The following is a 23,389-nucleotide window of genomic DNA, read 5'->3' on the forward strand; positions in this document are numbered from 1 at the left end:
ACCAGGTGAGATGAACAAGCAAGAAGATAAGAAGTCAATTCCTGCATGTGTTGTTGCATGCATTTGTTTCATCTCTACCATCTGTACAATTTAAGGTATTAAATTTGTCTTGAAGTAGATAAGGAGTGATGGGAAGGAGAATGTGCCACAGCGTTATCTTTTCAGATAGCCAGCTGCAGAAAGGAGAACAGCATATATGCTATCCTGGACTCTGAAGAGCTCATGGATGCATGGTGCACCTAGAAACACAGTGCCCATCCAGCTCCTTACAAAGCAAGGCAGCGCTACCTGCCCTACAGAGCTTTTTTGTTGAAAGACACAATCTTTCCCCTTTCATTTTCTTGACATTTTGTCAGAAAATTCTGAACAATAAACCCCACAGAATACAAACATCTAGAATTGCACCAAAAGGTGAGAGAATCCCAAGCCTATTTCTTCTGACTCACAAATCTGTACACAGATAATGAATACCTCTAGGGCTGCAAGGCACTTATCTGTGTTTACTGTGTGCCCCTGCCATCCGATGTTTCCTAATGTTCCAAAATAAAAATAAGAAACATGCTTTCACTTTCTTTCTCTCTTCTTCTTCTAGTAGGTAGGAAGAGAGAGGGCTTAATTAATGAAGCCCTTATTTCTTTTTTGGTTTTGTTCATTAGTATGTAGGTATATACACATATAAATACATGTTTTTAACATGTGTGTATATGTGTACACATCTGGAGAAAATGAATTTTTCAGAAAAAGTTATTATAAGTGTATATGAGTCAGTTACAAAAATTGAATCAGGTCTGCACTAAGGGCAGGTATGCATGTGACGAAGCAGCCCTATGTGCATATACTTCAGCAATGCTGGAACATGGCATAGTGTCTGTAATGAAACTGTACAGAGATGCTGGCTGGGGTTTGAGAAACAGGGCAGTGACTTAGTTGCAGTGATATTTCTTAGGCTGGGCTGACTATGAGTCATGGGAACTCCTATCCCAGAAGTAGCTCTCATGAGCTGGCCAGAGTTTTACAACACGGCACAACTGTGCATGGACGTACACCGCTGCTTACAGAAGTACTGGAGTCTCTGGACATTTTTATATAGGCCAGAAGTGAATTCTTTAGTCTAGCTGTAAAAGTTCTGGCTTTAGTGGTTAAATCAACACTGGTGACGCTGAATCATCTCACTGATGATTCCAGGGGAAGAGAAGTTGTGGTGTTGAAGTGCTATGCCACATCTCTAACTCAGTGCCTGGTCTAAAGAAGTTTGCAAGATACTAATCTTTTTTTTTTTCTTTATTCTTAAGACGAGAGTTTTGTGACAGTGTTAGCTGAATGGAATGCTAGGCTTACATGAAAATTAAAAGCACTATTTTAATACAAATAACAAACAAAAAATTGTTACAGAATTAGGCTGCAAATCAGAGTAAAGGAATATAAATCAGAAAAGAGAACTAAGAACAAAATACTGGAAAAACTCCAGTTTTTGAACACCTAAAGATATGGTAAGAGTATAATTTTTAGAAAACTTCATAAAGTAAAACTATGCAAAAAGTAATTCTGCATTGCAAACAGAGGAATAGGCTAGGTTGAATGGTGGTTTCTAACTGATAAATTTATGTTACTTTATCTATTTGTTGTGTTGGATATAAATGTATGTTATCTTATTTGTCACGCTTCTTGCTAGCGTTCAGTCAACCTGTGCTCTCAGTCCAAATACAAGTAGGTTTCTATTCCTACCTACTGAACTCAGGTTTCCCCAGCTCAGCTGCACTGATACCAATTAGACGACTGTTAGTATTTAAAATATATACATACATGAAACTACGGTAAATACCCTTTTGTGGCCTGTTCACTGTCTGCTTTATGTTTCTGGGTGAATTTATGTAATCACGTGAAGGACTAAAAAGTCATATTCCACCATATTAGCTTACTAAGTATCAGACTTGTATGTGATCCTGAAACATAGTTGTTCTGATTGCACACTGCCTGGCATTTCTGATGTGTAGCTCAATGCTTGCTTTGTTCAACTTTTCCCTGTTAGAAAGCTGTTTTCTTGTTTAACCCTTTCTCAATAAGACACGTGTCAAGTCCTTTTTGGAGGAAGGGCTGAAGTCAACCAGATAGTTATTGTAGTTACAGTTAAGTCACATTGAGGCATTCGGCACCTTGTTGACTCAGTTGCAGTAGTATAGATTTTCCCACACTGTTTACTCGACACTTGCGAGTCCAGTCTGTACCAACTTCTATTGTATTAAGCAAACACTCCTACTGCAGTAAAATTCCACTCATTGTTAACACTGGAGTAACAGGATTTTCTCCAGTTCACAGACAGCAGAACCTATTGTTATAAGAAAACTCTCTCAAGATGGAATCTGAAAAGAATCATATGACCCAGAAAAGGATTAGCCTTCAGGAAGTTTTTAGGCTTTACCATTTTGTGAAGGCATCCCCAGAGAGAGCAGAACATAATAAAGGAACACATATTTCTGGACCGAAGCCTGTTCTAAAATAGATTATAGGCACTTTCAATTGTGTGAAAAAGAACATGTAACGGTTACTAAATGAGACTATGACTTAGGTAAAAGAGATTGTGATGATTTAACACAAGTGAGGTCAATAAACTTAAATAAAACATTTTTGCTAAAGGAAGGGAAGAAAATAATCTCTGTGAAAGTAACTGCAGTTTTTAAAATACAAGGCAATTACATCATATAGTGTTATACACAAAACCCATACTACTTAAATTGTCATCAAGCATTCCTTCTTAGAAGAGATTTCAGTTGTTTTAGGTTAATTTTCATTTTCTGCAGCACATAAAATGATGTGTTGTCATTGCAGGATCATGCTTTTCAATTTTATAACATGTTCAGAGTTTATAGACACAGGCAGACAGTCTGATAATAATGTAAAACTGAGATTTCTTTTTTCTTTACTGTAAGAGATATGACTGCTTGTTTCTCACTGATAGAGATTGATACTGTAAGTTTAAATGCTTTATTAAGTAATGTATTTTAAATACAAATTCTATATATATAAATAAATAAAGCTCTAGCAGCAATTGTGAAAGAAGAAAGACACAGCTACCTTAATATAAAACAGAAGACACAAATCTTGGGCAGAAAAATTCACACACAGCTACAACATAGCTACAACACAACATCTCTTCTATCAGCAGTATAATTAACTTTCTCTCAATATTAAAACTTTCTGGAGATAGCTACTTGCTTAGCATAATAGAATGATATGAGAAGCATAAAAATAACAGACAGCAGAAAACTATGACACCCAGCTATTTCCCCACCTTAGAGATATGGGGTGAAGCATACTTCCTCAAAGGGAAACCTGGAGACCTGCTTCCAGTGTTCTCCATTAAAGACAGCACAATTCACTGTTATCCCAATAGGCAGCACTACCTGCCACCCAAATACGTGCTGGGAGGAGGTTAAGGAGCATGAGCTGTATGTGATTAAGATCTCACAATCTAGAGCTTCAGCATGACTTTTCCTCATCACTCAGCATCCCTGCCTGGCTCTGCACCACAATCCCATGGCAGCCAGCCCTCTCAGAGAGAGCAATATGATGGCAGGGCCTCAGCTGTCCTACTGAGCCCACTCAGGACTCCTTAGTATGGGCACATGGGATGTTATTTTCCTAGTGAGGCTGTCAAAATATATCAAACAAGCAAAGCCAAACTAAACAGGAGCATGGGGAGCTGAGGAGGAGTGCTGTGCTCTCCCCACCGGTCGTGTGATCTTCCACCTGCATGGCTTGTCCTAAGACAGGTGCTACACCAAAAGCCATTTCCTCTAAGAGCTTTGCAAGCTGAGGAATAGGCAAACAGCACAAGTATTATTATGGTCCTACCTAGTGCTTCTACTAAGTTTAACAGAAGCAAAGTTAAAGTTAGCTTAAAGGAGGAGATACAAGTTAGATTGAACTCCCACTCTTTCTCTTCCCTAGGTTTCGCACTGTCTTCACCACTGTGCATACACTATTAAGTTCTTATAGTGGGAAAACACTGCCATTGATTTCCTTTCTTTCTTTCTTTTTTTTTTTCCCTGCGAAGCTACTTACACAGTCTGGTAACGCAGGCTACACAGAAAGTCGCTGCCCTTGTAAATACATTCCCGCTTACCTGTGGACAACGACTTGGCATGTTCCCAGCTTCTGGTCACTCTTTCAGGCAGAAAGGGATACACGTTGTGGTGCACCCCAGGTGCCACCTACCTGGCCCACACATCCCGACTTACTTCCTTTCCACTGGCCAAGGAAGAGAAGACACTGTGCATCCTAGTTAGAACACTTTATTTTAGCTGTGGTAGGTACTTAAACTTCTAGATATAGCCTACAGTTTTTGTTTTTTATTCTTTGAAATCCTACTTTAAACCTAAAGCCTATCTTAGGGCAACTGAGTTCATTTTTAATCGTATAAATAATTTATTTTACTCACTAAGACGTAGGAGTCCAATTTTCTTATGCCACTATTTTGAAGGTATTCAAAAAGATTCACGTTATAAATCTTCTTGAAGGATACATGCCTGGGGTATGGTGAAGATGCACGGGAGCCAGCATGGTGAAAGGAAATACGGCTAAAATAAGCAGATGGGTGGACAGATGGGCATGAGAGCAAGAAATAATAGTCTGCAAAACAGAGAATAAAAGTCCCGGGAAGAATCAAGTGAAAATGAAAAAAAAAGAGATGGTCAAAATATAAAGAATGAGAATATACTCAGTAGGCTAAAAAAGATTCAAGGTTTCTATTGCATCCAAACTAAAAAATAATAATTAAAAAAAAATAAAAAGCACCTTGATCTTCATTTTAACTGTTACTCTGGTTAGAAATAGAATCTGTTACTGTAAAAATATAATATTTCCAGGCTACAATACTCAGTTGCAAATGGATAGCTTCCTACTAATTTAGTATGAGCCAAATCTTTCTGAAATTGATGGAATGCTTTGACTTCACTAGACTTTAGACTGTGATCTTGAAAGGACTGAGCCATTGAACTCAGTGGGGTTGCATATATTTAATAGCTGTAAAAATCACATGATTTATTATAGTACCCTGATGTGAAAAATAGGTCCCCTGTCCATGTGGTAGAAGGGCTGTATCCAAGCAGGATTGGCAGCTCTGTGTAGGTACAGACTTGATTCATTCTGTGGAAGCTCACATGACAAATTTGATGCTCCTAAAGGATCAGTTAATTGTAGCTCAAGAAGTTGAGAGTAGCTATGATTCTTTTATAAGAATACGTAAAATATAGTCTAAGTAAATATAATTAAGAAAATTTTAATGAATTAAGAGACCCATTTTCCATTCATTTTTAATATAGTACCAGATAAAAAGAAATCTCTGCAAAAATGTTAGGGTTTATTTTTAAAGAAATTGTGTCTCTTTCCTTCATTATATGAAGTAATTTCTAAATGAAAGATACAGTCATAACTAGTTGTAATCTGATTTTCAATTTTGCTGGCCAAAGGAACGCAAAGACTTCTCAGAATTAGTGTAGCAAATATTTCAAAGAACAGCAGACACACCTGTGATGAATAGAAATAAATTTGGCATCCTTTGGAGATCTCTGAAAGAACAGAATGACGGCACCCATTTCTACTTGATTCTATTGCTCAAGTATTATGGTATCGTTATAAAAGACAACTAATAACCCAGAATCACCAAACTTAATGAATACTCTTACCCCACCTAAATAACTCTAAGAAATTTGAACACTGCAGAACACTGCTAAACTTATGGTTGTACCATCTTCTATTTAAATCACAGAGGAAATGTATATTACATCTGAGGAAGTATTTAGCAAGCTTGCATGTGTTATTAGTGCTTTGCTCATCCAGAGTTTTTATGTCAAAAGGTCTACTTGCACTGTGTATAAATACGCAAATGTACAGGCCTTTTCAGGTTTAGAGACTAAACTGGTAGCATGGTTATCTATGCTTATTTTCACATTTTCTGTATATTCAATAAGGCACTACTTTCTCTCATTTCTTTTTTTTTTTTTCCAAAAATTCTGCATCAGATAATTCCCATCTGTCTTGGCAGACATGCATAGCTGTCAAGTTTGATACCAAGGCTTGAGGGAAATTTACTCAGAGCTGTAAGGAAACTGGGCAGAGATAGACTGGCTTTTTTCCATTCTCCCATTTTCCATTTCCCATATTTTCTTCTTTTGTTTTTTCTGAATAGCTTCCTTTCCCTTTCAACTTCATTAGTCCTTGCTTGTGAAACCTGAGTGGCCTATATCTTCACTTTCCCATTCACCCTATCCTTCCATGCAATCATCAACAGTCTCTACTGTGTCTGAAGCATATGGTCAGAGACAGTTACATATGGTGATTTGAGCCACTCTCAAGAAAACAGTCATGTATTAAAGACAGTAAAGAATAATTCACTGCTAAGTTTCCATCCAGGCCCAACTGCTTCAAAAGTAAGAAGAATAGACTGGTTGAAAAAGATAGAATAATCTAATCTTTTGAGGCATGTTATGAAAATAAGGCTGAGTTGGGGGAGATAAGTGGTTGCATAATAGCCCTCCCTTTGAGCAGGCACTTGGATAGATTTTGCTCCTTTGACAAGGAAGAAGAAAGTGAGTCCAAACTCACTGTGAAAGAGGTCTTAAGTGTGGAGCATTTCTACACCCAGTAGGAGTTTTGACAATTCTAAACACATCTTTGAGAAATATTTCCCTTTATGAGTATTCTCCTCCTTTCACTTTGTTCAGCAAGCAGCAGGCTGTAATCCACAATTACTTCATTTTACTTCATGACATCCTCAGAACGGAATAAAGATGCCTCTTGGAATTATTTCTGCAAGAGAGCAACATTCAACAATCTACCCTAGTATAAAAATCTTTACCTTGATACAGCACTCTGTGTTACATTGTCCCACAAGTTTGACTTCCTCAGGGCTACCTTCACATTACATCCTGGCTTAGCTCTGGTCTGTTTTTTGAGGCACCCCAAGAGGCAACAAGTTTGTACGCTGAAAAAAATCCTCACTAGAATGGCACAGGGACAACCTAATAGATGAGTGTACACATAAACGTTATAATCACATTATGGGTTTTAAAATTCACTGTAGCACTATAAAGTCATATCTTCGGTAATTATGTTGGTATAAAACTTGTTTGTACTGTCTTGCCATTAAAGCAATTTTTGTCTCAGAATTTCACACCAAAACTACAAAGTGACTTTAAAATCAAAGTTCTGTGTTTTACTTGTTATCAGAGAACTGCTTGTGTCACCTCATAGTACTATCTGCAACAGTACACCCTTATTAATGTGCAAAATTTGGAGGTTTTAAATTTGTTGCAGGAGTCCAATGTTAACAATTATCAATAGGGAAAAAACAAAGTATTTCTGCATCTCCTAATATATTATTTATGTAAATGTAGGCATTTCTTAATTCCCCCCGCAACCCACATAGGTACAGATATACAGACTGCTTATCAGCAAATGCCCCTTAAAATCCCATATGGATGTGACTTCCTTCACTGCTATATGAGATGAAGGTGTCATGTTCTGATGCACATATGATTTTACGCTTCTGTACTGATTTAGAGACAAGCAACCTGTTACTGTATAATTTTCATTGTCAAGAGTAATCTCTTCTGCGTGAATCATTTCTGCTACCCAAAATAGTGGATAATTTTCTCATCTATTGTACGACTTTTTTCGATGTAGATGAGTCTCAAGTATTTCAAAATAGCAATTTGGAGATTATCACAGGTGACAAGTATTTCTATAAAACTAAAGTGACTCAAATTTGCTATCCTCTCACTGACCCTGGCATTTCTCTTTTTTTGTCAATTGCACCTGGGATGTCAAATTCTTATGTCTTTAGTGTCCATCAATGGCTTGAATAAGACATCTTTCATGTTTATTTAGGATCTGCTATTTATGCTTACTTGTAAATCTGTGAAGCTGTAACTACTGTAAAGAACAGAAGCACATTCTACAGATTAATGTCCACTGCCTGGATATGATACGTCCATCAAGACAGAAGTCTGCAAAGAACTGCTCCCTGCTAATTTCTATCAAATCACTGAATGATGAGATCTAATGGAAATATGTTCTTCAGTCTTTTATAGGTGCACAAAAGTGATTTGTTTCTCAGGTGGAAACATCTACACTCCTTCCTGAAGGACATTATTTTTCACCTGATTATGAATATAGTTAACTTTGGCATAATAACAACAGTATCTTTGGTTTTGGGGTCAAATTTTCTGGGTGTGGGAGAAGGAGAAGGGTAGAAGGCAAGATGAATGATAAAGCCAAGTTATGTTGTTTCTATTATCTTTTCACATGTAATTAATTAGGAAACATACAGAGGGCTAAAGAAAACTATACATAGTTAGGAATATCTGGAGAAAAAAGGCAATCAGCATGGGGACAAACTTCCACTTTATGTACAAATTTTGAACTGCTTAGAGGAGTATCAGCTGTAAATGGCATTGTTTTGACTGTCATTTAAAAATACATCTTTTTATTGTAAAGGTACAATCTTTTGGGGGAGCTACTCCATCAACAGGAGCAATATTAAAATATTTTTTATGTATTAAAGGTATTAAACTATGTTCCATATTTTAGTGAGGTTACCTAGAAAAGCAGTAGGCACCTCTATTCGCCTTTTTTGCTGAGCAACTATTTTGAGTTGATTTTAATACTCTTTTCCAAAGATTCTTTAAAGACATCCACAAAGTAAGTTTTTAAAATAAGATTTCATTCAACCTTATTAAAGTTGGTCCTCTTCAACCACTAATTTCAGTGGGAACTGAGTACTCTCAGTGCCTCAGAGGAAATGTTCAGAAGCATTAATTCACAGGGGCAGGTGAACATATGTTTCCTGCACTTTTTCATACCTTTTATCCATGTCACATATACCTGACTTCAATTTCTAGGTAGACTAAATTACCGATAGGAAACTTCCAAAAATGGTCTTTTTTAGCCCTGTGAGTGGCTAAAACATTTCTGAGTGGTTTTCCAGATGTAAATGTCAGAATGTCAAAATTCAGAATGATATGGATATTAGGTAATATCAGTTAGTAACAAGCTTAGGAAAAACGGTATTTTTCAGATACCCATGTATAAAAGCTGTGTACCACACTTTCTACCAGGTTGACTGAAAGACTGATCCAGTAAAAAGCATATGCTTTTGCCATTAATTCAACAAAATGTTTAGTCAGAACAGCTCAATTTGACTTGCAAACAAAGGAACATCTCAGCCACATGTTCACCAAAACAAGTCTCTGAAGAATCCAAAGGTCTTGAAAGGTCCTATTGAGTAAAAGCAATGAAACTTGTGCATGTTCAAGGTTAAGCACAAATCAAAGTGCTTTGCTGGATCTGGTCAAGAGTGCTTGACACTTTGGAAAACGAATTTAATAATTAATTACTACAACTATTAGTGATAATTTTTACAATTACACATGATCATTTTGCAAATACAATCAACAGCAGCAGCAAGAGAACACGGAAAGCAAAATTACCACACAATACATTCAATAAATGCATATACTTCTTTGAATGACTAAGCCAGCTGTTGGGTGGGTTATAATAAATAGTAAGTAGAGTGCTTTTGACTAAGCAAATAAGAGCAGCTAGACTGGATCAAATCAAAGGCCTAGCTAACTTAGGTACTTTTTCCCCACTAATGATGGTGTCTAGCATAATATAATACTTACCCCATTATTCTATCCTGCTTACCAGTAATATGAGGGTTAGGGATTTCCTGAGGCAGAGTTTACATGGGTTGGGATCTGATAGCCTTTGAGGGATTTTTCATTTCATTTTTAACAAACTAACTTTTGGCAGGTGCTTTGGCCCAGTTTGGGATAAGTCTATTATCAAGCTGATCAGCCCAATCTTGAAAAAAACTGAAGTATAGCAGTACTGTAATTTCTGTATAGAGGTACAAGCTGCAGTGCAGGGACATTCCTTTGAGGCAGCTTCATAAATTTGCATGGTTATTTAATTCCTGTGTAGCTAACATTAAAGAGAAAGGAGAGCTGGCTGCCAGAGAATTTCTTTCAAGGAAGGAGAGGATTTTCACCCATTTTGTTATGAGACCGCCACACCTGAAAGGATTACATGTGACTCCCAAACCCTGCTACCTTTCCTTTCTTTCAGCATCTCCGAAATGCTTTCTTCCACTCTGCCATTTGCTGCCCAAGCTGTCATCATGCCATCCCTTGATGTCTGCAGCTCCATGATCTCTTTACGACATGTATTTACTCCAGTGAGTCCATGAAAACTGGTGGGCTTCTGAGATCAGCTAATCAGCTGAACAGCACACCTGTCTCCTTGGAAGTTTAAGATGATTTTATTCTTCTCACTACACCAGAGTGATACTCCTTTACTGCCTTAACAAAAGCTGGTACAATTTTACCTCTTATGTTGTCTGGTATCATCATCATAAGCATGCTGCTCTACCTTTGTCTTACTCCTCTCCATCACTCTGTCAATGGTAACAGCCTCTCCTAGCCAATATTGTGTTTTGTGGATGTGTAGAGTATACCTTCCTTGCTCTTCAGGATCTTTCCAGAGCTCGGGTAGACGTATGCTTCATAGCAAGACTTATTCATATTTAAACTCCTATTGACGATCCTAAGGTGTTCTGATGTGCCTGAACGGAATTGGTTGAGGAAGTGTGCTATGCTGGAGGACTAACATAGATAAAATACACAAGTCTGATTGATAGAAAACATGCATTTTCCCCCCACCCTCTGTATACAAGTTGTGTATTCAGGAGCAATGCTTATCTGCTTATTGAGTTCCAGAACTTTGTATGTGGTTTAATGGACCTAATGACAACATATAGCTCTTGAAATGGTATGAACAGGAGACCTCATGATTTTACATTTGAGCTTCAGAAAGATCTTCCTGTAATAGATCCTTAAAGATATTCTTCCTAAAGTCAAGTAATACACTCAAAATAAGAACTATGGAAAGTTAAAAGATTTCTGACAAAATATTTTTTGGTGGAAAAGAGACTTTTGGAAAAATGGAAATTACATCGTCTTCATGCTTCCAAACGTTTTATTTTCAGTTCTAAAAACCAATATCTATAAACACCAATAAGATATTTTTAGTTTTTCCCTTTTTAATGAAAATCTGAAACTTTTAAATAAAAAAGAAAACAATATCATACAAAAAGCACTTAGTTTGAAATCATCAGAAGAAATATAGCTCTCTCATGACTGATGTTAGGAATTTAGGGACAGGGTGAGAAAGACTGTGGAGATTCAGCCCATGTGGGCCAGGTATGTAATACTGCCATCCACAGGGCATGCAGGAACATTTGCAGGAATAGAGCTAATATCAGTCAGTTTAGAAACATCTCATATCTGCCACTTAAAAGCTGTGCCTCGTCTCTCAGTAGCATGTCTGCTTGCCTTGGGGGTGAAAGGCCAGGGAATAATCTGCTGCATTACTGTGCCCTGGTTTGAGTTTCTGAAAACACCTTAAAGTTCTTAATGTCTTGATAGGATTATCTCTGTTCAGTCCTAACTCTGCCCTATAAAGAACACTGCTTTGCAGAGACCTCAGCAGAACCCCTTTGATTTAGCGAGTGAAGCTTCCTTGGATTGTAGCTAGTTATTGCAGCTGCTTTCGCTAATAAGTCATATTGTATCACCATAATAGTAGCAATATTGGATCATGTCCTTTATTATATGAATCTTCACAATTACACCAAATACAGTTATATTATCCAGATCAAAAATATATCTCATGCTACGCTATTTCTATATCTATGTTATTTCTACTAAGCATGTATTTAAGTAGATATGTAAGTAGTGTCATTCTCTGCCTTACTTTAGCATACACTTTTATAATTGCTGCATTCAGGGCTCCTGTCTAGTTCCTCCTGTCATTTGCATCAGGGAACATTCTTACATAACAACTTTGAAAAGGAGCTTTAAAAAAAAACTAAAAAAAATAATTGAAAAGTTACTTATACCATCTATTGTGATGCTAATTGATTTTCTGCTTTATAACATTTTCTAACCCGCTCAACATAATACACTGACAAAACTTAATATGTCTTTTCACTGAAAAATACAGTGTAGTAGTAGCTTTACTACAAGAGCTAGGTGTCATATATCTATGCACACTTTCAATTTGCTCATGACAGTTACAACAGAAAGGGATGATGGACTTACTTAACTCAGCACTGACATCTTTGTCTTTGCAGCGTATAAAGCTAATAACACTTCTCACTGCTGTCTCCTCTGTGTTTCAGGTTAGCAAACTCTATTGACAACTTTTTCTATTTGGATGGGCTGTTTGCATTAAAAGGGGAAACAACTGTCAAAGAAGAAGTCTTAGCAGATACCCAAAACTAAAAAAAGCTTATCATGGATTAAACTTTGTATCACTTTGTCTGATGTAAAGAGAAGATAATAGGAGACATGGGGATATGTGCAATGAAGAGAAACAATGAAGAGTTTCTCAGGGGTTAATCCAGGTCTGCAGCTGAATACAGCAGAGTTAATCTGACCAGAAGAGGCTTTAGGCTAAATTCTTGGAGAAAACTTGTCACTTTATGATCCAGTTGTACTAAATGAAAGGCCCTGTTTGCAAAGAAGATTTTGCATCTGAGATCCATTGGGGCCGAAGTTACCTCCATGATTTCTTCCTTGTTCAACACACCAGGGAACTTGTAGCCTGATAAATGAATTTTCAAAGCTCTTCATTGTTACTTTCTTTTTTCTTTCTAAAGAAGAACAAATGTTACAAAAAACATACTTAAGAAAGCACACAATTTTGACCTAAGGGCAAGAAGTCTTTGATAATAAAGACTGAATAACCTTTTGGTTGCCAAATTTTGCACTGAGCAGCAGTAAATATCTTGTTCATTTCTACAACTAAAGGTAAAGCAAAATGATAACTTTTCTTAATTTGACAGTTATGCATTTAACATATTGAAGTTTTATTGATTCACTCTGAAATTAAAATGTGAACATGAAATAAATTAGATTATAGAGTTTGTTAACTACTGTGGAAGGAATTCTGAAATAAAGGTTAGAAAAGATATAATTAAAATTTCACTCAATTCTTATTATTACAGACTCTCCTATAGTACTTCAAATTCATCTATATATAAAAATCATCAGAATAAAGAAAAATCCTTGCTAATTAATAATGATCAAGAACAAACTAAGCAAATATAGTCATACTATTTTTTCACTTCAAAATTTAAAGACTTTATATGTTGCAATTTTTTAATATAATGTTATACAGATAGAAATACGCAAGTGCAATTGCGAAACTTTAACTGAAAAAGTTTAAAGGTATATAATTTCTATGAGGCACATTTTTGTACTTTTGCAATCAAATATTAATTAGAATATTATTTTCAAAAAAACCTTTTTATCTTGTACATAACCAACAAAAATAAAGAACTGAGACTCTCTACATTTCATTGACCAATATGAGTTTTTGTAGACTTAGACCTCTGATTTTATAAAAAAGCTTGAAAAGCATAAATAACTTCAAAAAAGTAAATGGTAGATTGATTATTCTTGAACTAAATATACATATTTGCATAACATGTTCTTCCCGAGTTGGGCAGTATCTGTCACATATATAATACACCTCTATTTTCTGACATCTCTTTTGAATAATCAAGTGTCAAAGTGTATTTGGTAATTATAAGGCATGATTTTGTCTTATACAACACAAAAACAACTTGTAAAGGAACTGAAAAATTGAGGAAAATGCTTTATAACATTTAGGACTATTCCAGCATTCAAGCATGTATTGAAACGTGAGGATGAGGCCTATATCTCGCTTCTATATAAATGGTTGGAGTATTTTATCTTGTAAGAAAATGGAAATCCTTTTTTAATTAGGAAAGAGTAGTTCATATTAAACTCCTCATGAAATGAAGCATTTCACACTTGCTGGCTGGAGTATCCCTAATACAGCATAAAGAAGGAAGGGAGGACTTGCAACACCGCTATACCAGTGCTACAGACAATCACCACTTAATTTTCTGCTCCTCAGCTCTTGATTCCAGTTTCTCAGGATTCCTGTCCTTTAGACAACAAAGGATGAAGACTCTGGTCTGAGTATGACTGTGCTGTTTCTCAGTGACTGAAATTCCCTTTCTCTAGAACAGCTGAATAAATTGTGTGACCTATACTTTCAGCCCATCAGTAAAGAAGACAGCAGGCACGGACAATTAAAATTGATATAATCTCTAAACACAAAACTAACAAATTGAGCTATACCAAGCAGTTTAAATAACTCACCAGAGAAACAAGATATGGTCAAAGGCAGATAGCAAAGAAATAAGTGATTGATATGTCTTGGGTATCCAGTTCCAGGAGTAAGTTCATGGTTGAAGGGTCCAATTAGAAGCAGAGGCACCTATTTCTAGCCTGTTGAGATCAGTTGCTAAAGCGAGATAAAAATCAAAAATCTTCCCTTGCTCTTTAACTCACTTATTCACCTAACTTTTCACTAAGAGGTAAGATGTCATTGTATCTGCAATTGCAGCAAATCTTTAGACTTGCATATGACTGAAGCAAATATACATACAAAACTACCTTGTGAATCAATAAGTGGTCATAAGAATTACTTCAGTGCATTGATTTTGTCCTCCATTTAACTCTGTGCTCAGATAGCTAATTCTGACCCTTTCTGAGGTGCTAAAGTATTCCCATTTACTTGATAGAAGGCCTATGTGACCAACTCAACCAGATAAGTGAAGTCTAATAACTCCGCTGAGTATTTAATAGAGCAGTGAATAGAGGCTAAACTTTGTTCTGCCATTAGCTCAACATATAAATCATTTTGGAAATCCTTATCTATCTTCCTCAGGTGTAATAGAAAGAGAACACTAAGGGAAATCTTTGAGGGTAAGGATGGGAAAATCTTGACACATTCAGAGGCCACCATACTGAAAACTATAGCATTATTATAGATTCACGACAATTAGTTAACCATAATATTTCACCATTTCTGATTACTTTTAGCTCCTCTTTTTGGCCTAGGTACAGTAGATGAATGAACTGAAAGACAAGGAAGCACAAAAACCATATGAAATACTGCTATTTTGCTTACAAGAGGTAAAAAAGAGATTTCCTGTAACAACCATGGGAAACGTGGTTTGCTGCACAATCTTTTTCCTCCTTTGTTCTCATTTTCACCCTCTTCCTCTCTAACCTTTCCTCATGGGATTGCTGTCTATTCAGGATCTCTTGCAACCACTATTCCTAAGGGAACCTGGACTCTATGTACTAGAGGAATGGCTAGGGTATGGCCAGAAGTGTATCTTCCAGGATGCAGTTAGTGGCGGCTAGTGGAACGAGTGTGGAGAATGAAGTGAAAAAGAATGAGGAGGTGGCAGAAGAAACAGGAAAACCTGTATGCAACAGGATCAGACCAATGTTACATGCTAATACTGCTGTTAGGAGGGTTAAGATGCCTGTCTATGCCTGCCTTACAGTCAGAGAATGCACAGTGCCACTTTGAGGAAGCCGGCATAGCCAACTACTTGCACACCCAAGAAGCAGGAAAAGAAGACTGTGTGCGAACTGGCTACAGAAAATAGGACAAAATCTAACATCCCCAGGACATGGACATGCATTGGATACATTCTGATTTGCTAATAAAAGATACATTTTGTGGCTACAAAGAACTTCTGGCCTAAGACCGTCTACCTTTTCTCATGTCCCACACAGATACTGAGCCTGAGACTTTTACTTCTTTTGGGACATTCAGGCTGGCACCCAAGGAAGGACAGGAAGTATGCTAGGACAATCATGGATGGCTGGGCTAGGTGATGAAATAATTAGTCAGCTGGAGAAATAAAAGCATCCAGTATTGAGAATACGCTGGCTGGTCTTACAGAATACTTATTGCAACAGTCCTTGATCCTGGCAGCCAAGTCATAATCAGAAATACCACTCGGGTATTCAGTGTCTCCAGTAGCTTCACCCAGCCATTTGAAATCATGCCCAGAGAATCCTCCAGAAATGAGAGCTAGTTTGAAGACCAGTGAACATATGTTTCCGTAGTGAGATAGCCAGCACCAGGACAGTACGAAGCAAGTTCAGTTCTGGAGAAGAATTCACAGAGCTTACTGGAATACCTTGAAGGCTTGTGATCAAGCCACCTGGAGCCAGCTGGGTCCCTGTCATGTCCACACAATGCAGGGGCAGAACTTGAATGAATATCAGCTCTCTTTCCACTCCCCTCCAAACTGAGTTTCTTCAACAGGAAAGCCAGTTAACTTGTGTCAAAATTGTGCCTGCCAGTATATAGACAGTGTGCATAACTAATGATCTGAGTGTGAACTTGAATAACAAGTTAATATATAAACTAATATCCCTGTGACTCCTCATTACCTACAAACTAATATCCCTGTGACTCCTCGTTACCTACAATAATGGATGGGTCAATAATGACATACTGTCTGTTCAACTCCTTCCTCACCAAATGAGAGAACATCTACCACATGTCCTTCAGGAAGGCAGTCTGTAACACAAGATCCCTCAGAAAGAGGGCTGGCTGAACATACTATAGTCTTCAAAGGGAAAAAAATACCTGATAGGTGTCTGAGTAGTGTTTCATGTAGGACTTTTGTCTTGATTCTTCCATTGTTTACTCTTAAGTATAGGCTTTTACAGATGTGTGTAACAGGAGAGGTGGATGGCAGGCTGAATTAAAATGGTAAAGTTTTGCATTCACTTCACTGACATGTAAACAAACCTGTGTAATTTGATGCAGAGCAGAATCAAGCCCCCAGAGATGAAAGATCCCAAGCTCAACTCTGAAAGTACTAACAGTAAAAAATATATTTTGCTCTGGGCTTTGGGAAAGTCATTGATAGGAACCACACAAAAAGAATAATGCTTTTATACTTTCTGCCATACAGGGAGCTATTTATCTGTCACATTCTAACAGCCTCCAGCATCTCTAAAAGACTTCCTTATCAAGGGTTTTTCTGGTTGAGATGCAACACTGTTACACAAAAGATACAAAAGGCTTGATTCTCTTTCTCTGTTAACTCCACTGACTGGCAGTGAAATTGCCCCCAATTTGCATCAGCATACATGAAGGTAGAGTCAGCCAAAGAATTCCAGTCCAGCCAGGAAGCGATCAGAAAAAAATAAAACATATATACAGAAAACATATAAGAAAGCATGCAAAGTGCTGGATACCTCAGAATCCACACCATTTCCATTTGGAGGCTCTGGGTTTTTTTTGTTTTTTTAGCAATGGATGAGTGAACAGACCAAAAGCCTTGATGGGCAGATAAGAGTTGAAATGGAAAAGGACAGTAACATTAAGATGAGTTAAAAGCTCTTTTTGACCCTATCCTTAACACCATCTCCCCAAACGCTTCCCCTGTGAACTTTTTGTGTTGTATTCAGTTTGCTTGAAGTAGGGGATAGAGAGGCCAAGCCAAGAATCTATCCCGCTTCATTGAATAAAGCTAGCCTACCAGAGAAGGTGATGGGTTAGAAGTTAATACAAATGACAGTTCCAAGACAAAGTTGCCAAGCGCCTTCCTGTAGAGTCCAGTGCCAAGAAGGGACCCCCTGCTGATCCCACTTCTTTACATTTCCTTTTGCTCTCCTTCCCCTTATCTGCAGGTCCTGCAGTGCCAAGCCAGGGGATCCTTATTAAAATACAATGTGCTGTCACTAATAGAAGTGAGCAAAGCCTCATTAGCACAAGGGTTAGAAGAGGACTAGCTCTAATTACAGCTCACTTAGAAGAGACAATCAAATGAATAGATAAACCTTTGAAGAGAGAAGTCAATTTTTCTTCCATTTTTCCAAGGGTTGATTTCTTTTATATACTCTTTTGAAGGGAACTTAATTCATCTGGATTCTATTAGTAGGTTTTTAGTTTTTGTTTTTGTTTTTTTCCCCTTACAGAAACTCTTTCATCATAGGATTTCCATCAAAGGACATTTAAGTTGACTGGGTGGGTGGCTAAGGGGCTGCTTATGTTATTTGTGCCTGTGTTGGCCAGCAAATGCACACTCTACTGCACTTACAACCTCCCATCAAAGGTACAGCTGGGGAGGGATTGGCTGTTCATTCAGGTCCATCACATAAGAACTCTTCTATCCATGTGCCCACAATTGGTAATCAAATGATCCTTTGCAATGTTTGGAGTGCAGTTGTCACAAAGCAGGCAGATTACTCTGGGCAGACATACTGGGAAAAAAAAAAAAGAGCACTATCAGTCAAAAATGTCTCTTAAATATAGGGACCGTAATTTCTGAATTTTTGATTTCATCCTCAGCTTCCTTTAACTCTTCCTGAGAAAGGTTGGAGAGGAGAGCACAGGGAGAAAAGGGATAGGAAAAAACATTTTTGAGGTTAGATTTTTTTTCACAATTTTGGAGGGATTCATCCAAATTTTATACAGTTTTATAGAAATTTCCTACCTTTCCATTACATTACACATTACTTTTGTTCAGTTCTTTTAATCTGTAGCAGTAAAATCCCCTCAGCAGTAGGTACCAGACGACCTGGTTCTGCCCCAGCTCCTTACCACAGTCTTCCAAATTCTCCCCAGTTCTGTCTCTTAAGATTTTTCCTTGCATCTGCGGGTTCTCTGATCTCTCTAGAAATACTAATCAGATCTCTCTACAATATTTGGCATAGGATATATACTTGGAAAATATTTTCTAGACACAGTGGCTGCTACTTTGCTATGACTTATGCTACTTACTAATGTTATTTAAGAATCTTAATAATTGAAATAATTTGCAAGGACATGCAAGTTTTCCATGCAATTGATAAGTGATTTACCAGAGCACATGTTAGTAAGTTTCTATTTTAGAGTCAGATTGCAAGTTATTAGGAACATGCTAGATTAAACCAGTGGTCTATGTAATCCAGCTCTTGGTCTCTGACACAGCATTTTACAGGCTGTAAATGCAAAATGCAGCAGACTGCACTAGGCATTTATGGAAGGATCTCTTCATAGTGAAAGATCTTTTTCTACATCTCATCCATTACTTGGCTGTTGGTTTATGCTGTGCTATCACAACCTCTGTGCACAGGGTCAGACTACTTTCTTTCATCTAATTTAGGAAATACTCAGACTATTTTTCTTATGCGTAGGTGAGAACAAGCATTACAGCAAAGAGGGTGACAACACAATGGTCACTGCCCTCTTTTACTGATTTATAAACTGTGCTTGCTACATGAAAGGAAGAGGACTATTTTTCTTATGCAGCTCCGCTTTGACATATGAAGAGGGGAATCTCCTCTGGCTGTGTTCCCTTCCATCTGCTCCATCGCTACACCATTACAGGCCTCTGAGTTTGCTTTTAAGATACAGTCCCTGCCTAAGTAAAAGGTATGAGAGTGGATATTTTTTTTCTAATATGAAAAGCCATCAGACTTTCTTCCCAAGAACGGGGAATCTTCAGGGGATTCAGATATTATGAGTGACTATCTGAGACAAATAATATTCTTACCCAAAACCCTGCCTCATCACAGGTCTTATACAGAAATAAATAATAATTAGTAATAGAACTGTTGTTAATAGTAACGGTGCTTTTGTTATGAAAGTTGTCCTTTGAATAATTGTCATTTCTAAGGTATTCAGTGGCTCTTAACATTTGTGGGCACAGTGCACCTAAATATTTGAGTGGATCTGATCCTAGTCACATAAAATTGATCACACATCTAGCATGCAACATCTTACTAATAAATAGATTTCTCTGTATGAAGACATAATTGCACAAGGACTTTAATTAACTGGTCTAGCAATTATTTCAGAAGAAAACAGATGACAGCAACGGAAGTAGTTTGTAACTGCTGAAGGCAATAGCCTTTCATAAGTTGAAGGCACCAGCACATAGCACATTTAAGACCTAGATCCATTTGCTGCTAAGGCAGGATAATTCCTCTCAGATGTTCTAACCAATCCAGCTGTAAAACATTTGTTTATTCAAAATGTCCTCTCTAACCCTATGAGAAATTATGGCATATTTTATTCTATTGGTAACATCGATATAATTTCTAGGCCTTTTCCCCTTTAATTACCTTTTATTTTGTGAGTTCATAGTGAACGCTTTCTTTCTGCTAAGGCTAAATAAAAAAATCAAAACTAAAGCCATGAAAGTTAAGCTCAATGCAAAGAATGACCAATATCGGGTGAATACGAAACCATGGATAACTACATTGGTCGGAACATGTAGATAGCAAAATGATCACGATGAAGGAGTCCAAAAGTTAACTACTGTTTTTAAATTATAATTATATCCAGTTCTGCTGTATGGTATACCAATGAAATCAAATAAAGTACGTCTCAAAAAGTAAGGTATGAGCACAGCTAACTAGTCTTGAAAAAAGAAAGAGAAAGATCAAAAAAGGATTCATTCATGTTAAAATAATGAGAACCTTCTTTTAAGTGCTCATCAATATGGAAGTTAATTTTCACAGTATATTATCTATCAAAAGTCAGAATACAATTCACACAATTGTCTTTAAACAATAGGCTATTAAACACTGGTCTGTGGAAAACAATCCTTCAATTTTTTTGATATTTCAGGAGAGCTTCTCAGCTGGTGTATATCAGTCATGCTATTGATGTTAGAGGGTCCAAGATGATTTTCACAGCTTTAAAGAGGAAATGGATCTGAAAAAAGTCAATATTTTTCGCGAAAATGTTCACATAAAAAGCATGCCCTGTTTCATATGTTATTTTAAAATCTTTCTTTTTCTGTAATTTTCCACAGATGTCCCTGACACTTCTACTAACATCAAGAATAAAAGATGTTGAGTAGAATATTCTCACTCTCAAATTAGTATCACTCTTGAACAGTCTTTAAATATATAAAGGACAGAGTTTTCCCAAGTATCTTAAACTCTATTTGAAGTCAATAAGAATTGGAAATTTTCAGCATCTTACTAAGGAAACTTAGCATGCTGCAGAATCTGCATTGAATTGCAGAAACTTTGCCTCTCTGTTATTTATTTATTATTATTATCTTGCTAGAGACACCAACACCACTTCTACTGTTTCCAAACTGGGGATGGCAGCACACATTCGGGTTTATAATTGTACCAAGTATGAAGCAGAAAATAGAACAAATTACCCCTACTTACGTTTATATCAATGCTCAGAAATGTCAGCTAGGTTATGATGCTCTAGTGTTTTCTTTATTTCTCTACATTGCTATCAGAACAGATCACTGCAGGAGTAAGCTGATCTATCTTGCAGAAATTTTACAAAGTGGAGTGAAAAAACTCAAAATTCTTTGTCAGATAGTCTAAAATATCAGGTCTGAGCAGCAGGAATCATGACACAGGAAGAAAGCCAACAGCTCAGAGACTAAAAATATATTTCCTCTTCCACTTTGCTGTGGTCCTATTATAGCCTTAGCAGAAGCCAGTATTTTTTTCCTTTGTAACCTTTAGCTTAATAGCTGTCTCTAAAGACTTCCTTTAAATGTAAATACACTCTTTACAGTAAAAGGCATGACCTACACTATATTACACCCTGTAAATCCAGAAGAAATCTATCAAAAACAGTGAAACTATGTCTGTAAAAAGCTACAGTAAATAAGTGAAAAATCAGTCCCAGTATATTAATAAGCTGAGTAATATTTTAATGGCCTAGATTCTGCATTATTAATACAGTGGTATGCACAAAAATAAAGATTTTTTTTCACTAAAGATTTAGATTTGGAAGATTCTTCAGAAGGTTTAGATGGGAGAAAGATATATAAGTTGTGTCAAATTATTATTATCTCCTTAGAAAAGGAACAATATATACCTTTCTATTTGTCACTACAGGTATGTGACAGAGAAGGCAAATTTTACACAACACACCACTGTTTCAGGAGGGGATCTAGTATTACAGAATGGCTGAGGCTGGAAGAGATCTTTAGAGATCATCTACTCCAACCCCCAACTGTGTAACTGACAGAACTCTTTCACTTACCAAAGTAGAAGGAAACTGGTTTACTATACAGATGTGTATCTCCCCATTTATCCTTGTTTGTAGGTTGTTTTGCATGCAAAGGTAAATTATACCATGTCCTAACAACGCACGACGTAAGCATGGAGGAATACACAGAGTTGTCCCCAACTGGGATATGCTAGCGGCTCATCAAAGAAGACATAGGACCATCATACAGGAGCATCCTGGTCTTCTCCAGCTGTACGGAGCTTGCAGTGTTTGCTGACATGCAGCAGAAATGTAAGGCCACCTTTATGCCACGGGCATAGATACAGAACAGTGCAAAGGTTATAATTTCTTGTACTACACATGCCTTTATCCAGTTACATTAAATCCTGCTCAGCTGTCATTGACTGTTGGTCCAGGACTGACTCATGCTGGGAAAGAAGGCAGGATAAGGGGAAGCAGAAGAGCCATTATGATTTAAACTAGGTATACAAAATAATCAAACTACTGTACTTCTCAGTGCTAGTGTGAAAAACATCCTCCTTATTATAATGGTTTTCTGACAAGCCAAACTGAATGGAGCCCCTAACTGTGATTATCAAGTCTTAAGCACAAGATAAGGGACTGGGCCATAAATGTTCCATTTGGTTGCTTTCAAAACATGGTATAAAACGGTTACTTTATACAGAGATGTTGACAAAACTATTTGTCAGGCTTCATAACTCAGCCAAGCTTGCTAAAAGTGCTATGCAATGGGTCCAATCCAGAGAGTTACTGCGGTCTCACAGCTCCCATCAACCTCATGTGAGCCTTTCCTTGCTCCTTTCCCATGGATTTTGCACCCATGGATTTGGGTGCCTAGAGGATCATGTACCTGAGTAGACTCTACAGAGGTGCACTATCTGGGCACAGGTATCATATTGCTGTTCATGTTTGCTGCACTCCAGAAACTGCGTATTTGCTAGCAGAGTGAAATATGATGGCTGGCTTGTAGGTGATTTGCTCCATGCATGGGATACCTCACAAAAACGCATGGGCTTTCTACCAAGTGGTGAATTTACACTGCATGTTAACCGTTGTTGTACAAGGCCTTATGACAGGTGCAGGAAAAAGGAATCTAAAAGATAGAGTTCTTCCTTTTTTTTTTTTTGATTTTAATTCCTAGAAAATCTTTTTCTTTATTGGAGAGCAGGGAGGAAAGCCTTTATAAAAAATAAGCTAGACTCTGAAGTCTACCTGGCCTCTAGAGCAACCTAGTCATTATCTTTAACCTTATCAATATCCTAAATGTCAGCTGAAAAAGACAGCTACAAAATTTCTGTAAACAGAACAGGAAACAACAGGGAGGATGTGGTAATCTAAATCAGAAATCAATCATCCAAGAAGCTTTTTCAAATGGAAAAGAAAAAAAGGCAATCAGTTACCAGCCACTCTGCCACTCCCCCCTCAAAAAAAAGTTTTTTTTCTTTGTCTCTTTCATGTGCACCATAGTGTTTCT

The 23,389-nt window shown here is 37.2% G+C and overlaps 1 long non-coding RNA gene across 1 annotated transcript; it reads right to left on the reverse strand.

Annotated features, from left to right (window-relative positions):
- Positions 1-11,217: 11,217 nt before the first annotated feature.
- Positions 11,218-21,274, reverse strand: LOC138064546 (uncharacterized). Its single transcript, XR_011137803.1, has 3 exons — positions 21,090-21,274; positions 14,256-18,179; positions 11,218-12,715 (listed from the first exon to the last, which is right to left on the reverse strand). It is a non-coding gene; the product is annotated as an uncharacterized lncRNA (long non-coding RNA).
- Between the last annotated feature and the right edge of the window lie 2,115 nt (positions 21,275-23,389).

The sequence above is a fragment of the Struthio camelus genome, chromosome 1 (assembly GCF_040807025.1).
Source record: "Struthio camelus isolate bStrCam1 chromosome 1, bStrCam1.hap1, whole genome shotgun sequence".
Classification (NCBI taxonomy): Eukaryota; Metazoa; Chordata; class Aves; order Struthioniformes; family Struthionidae; genus Struthio; species Struthio camelus.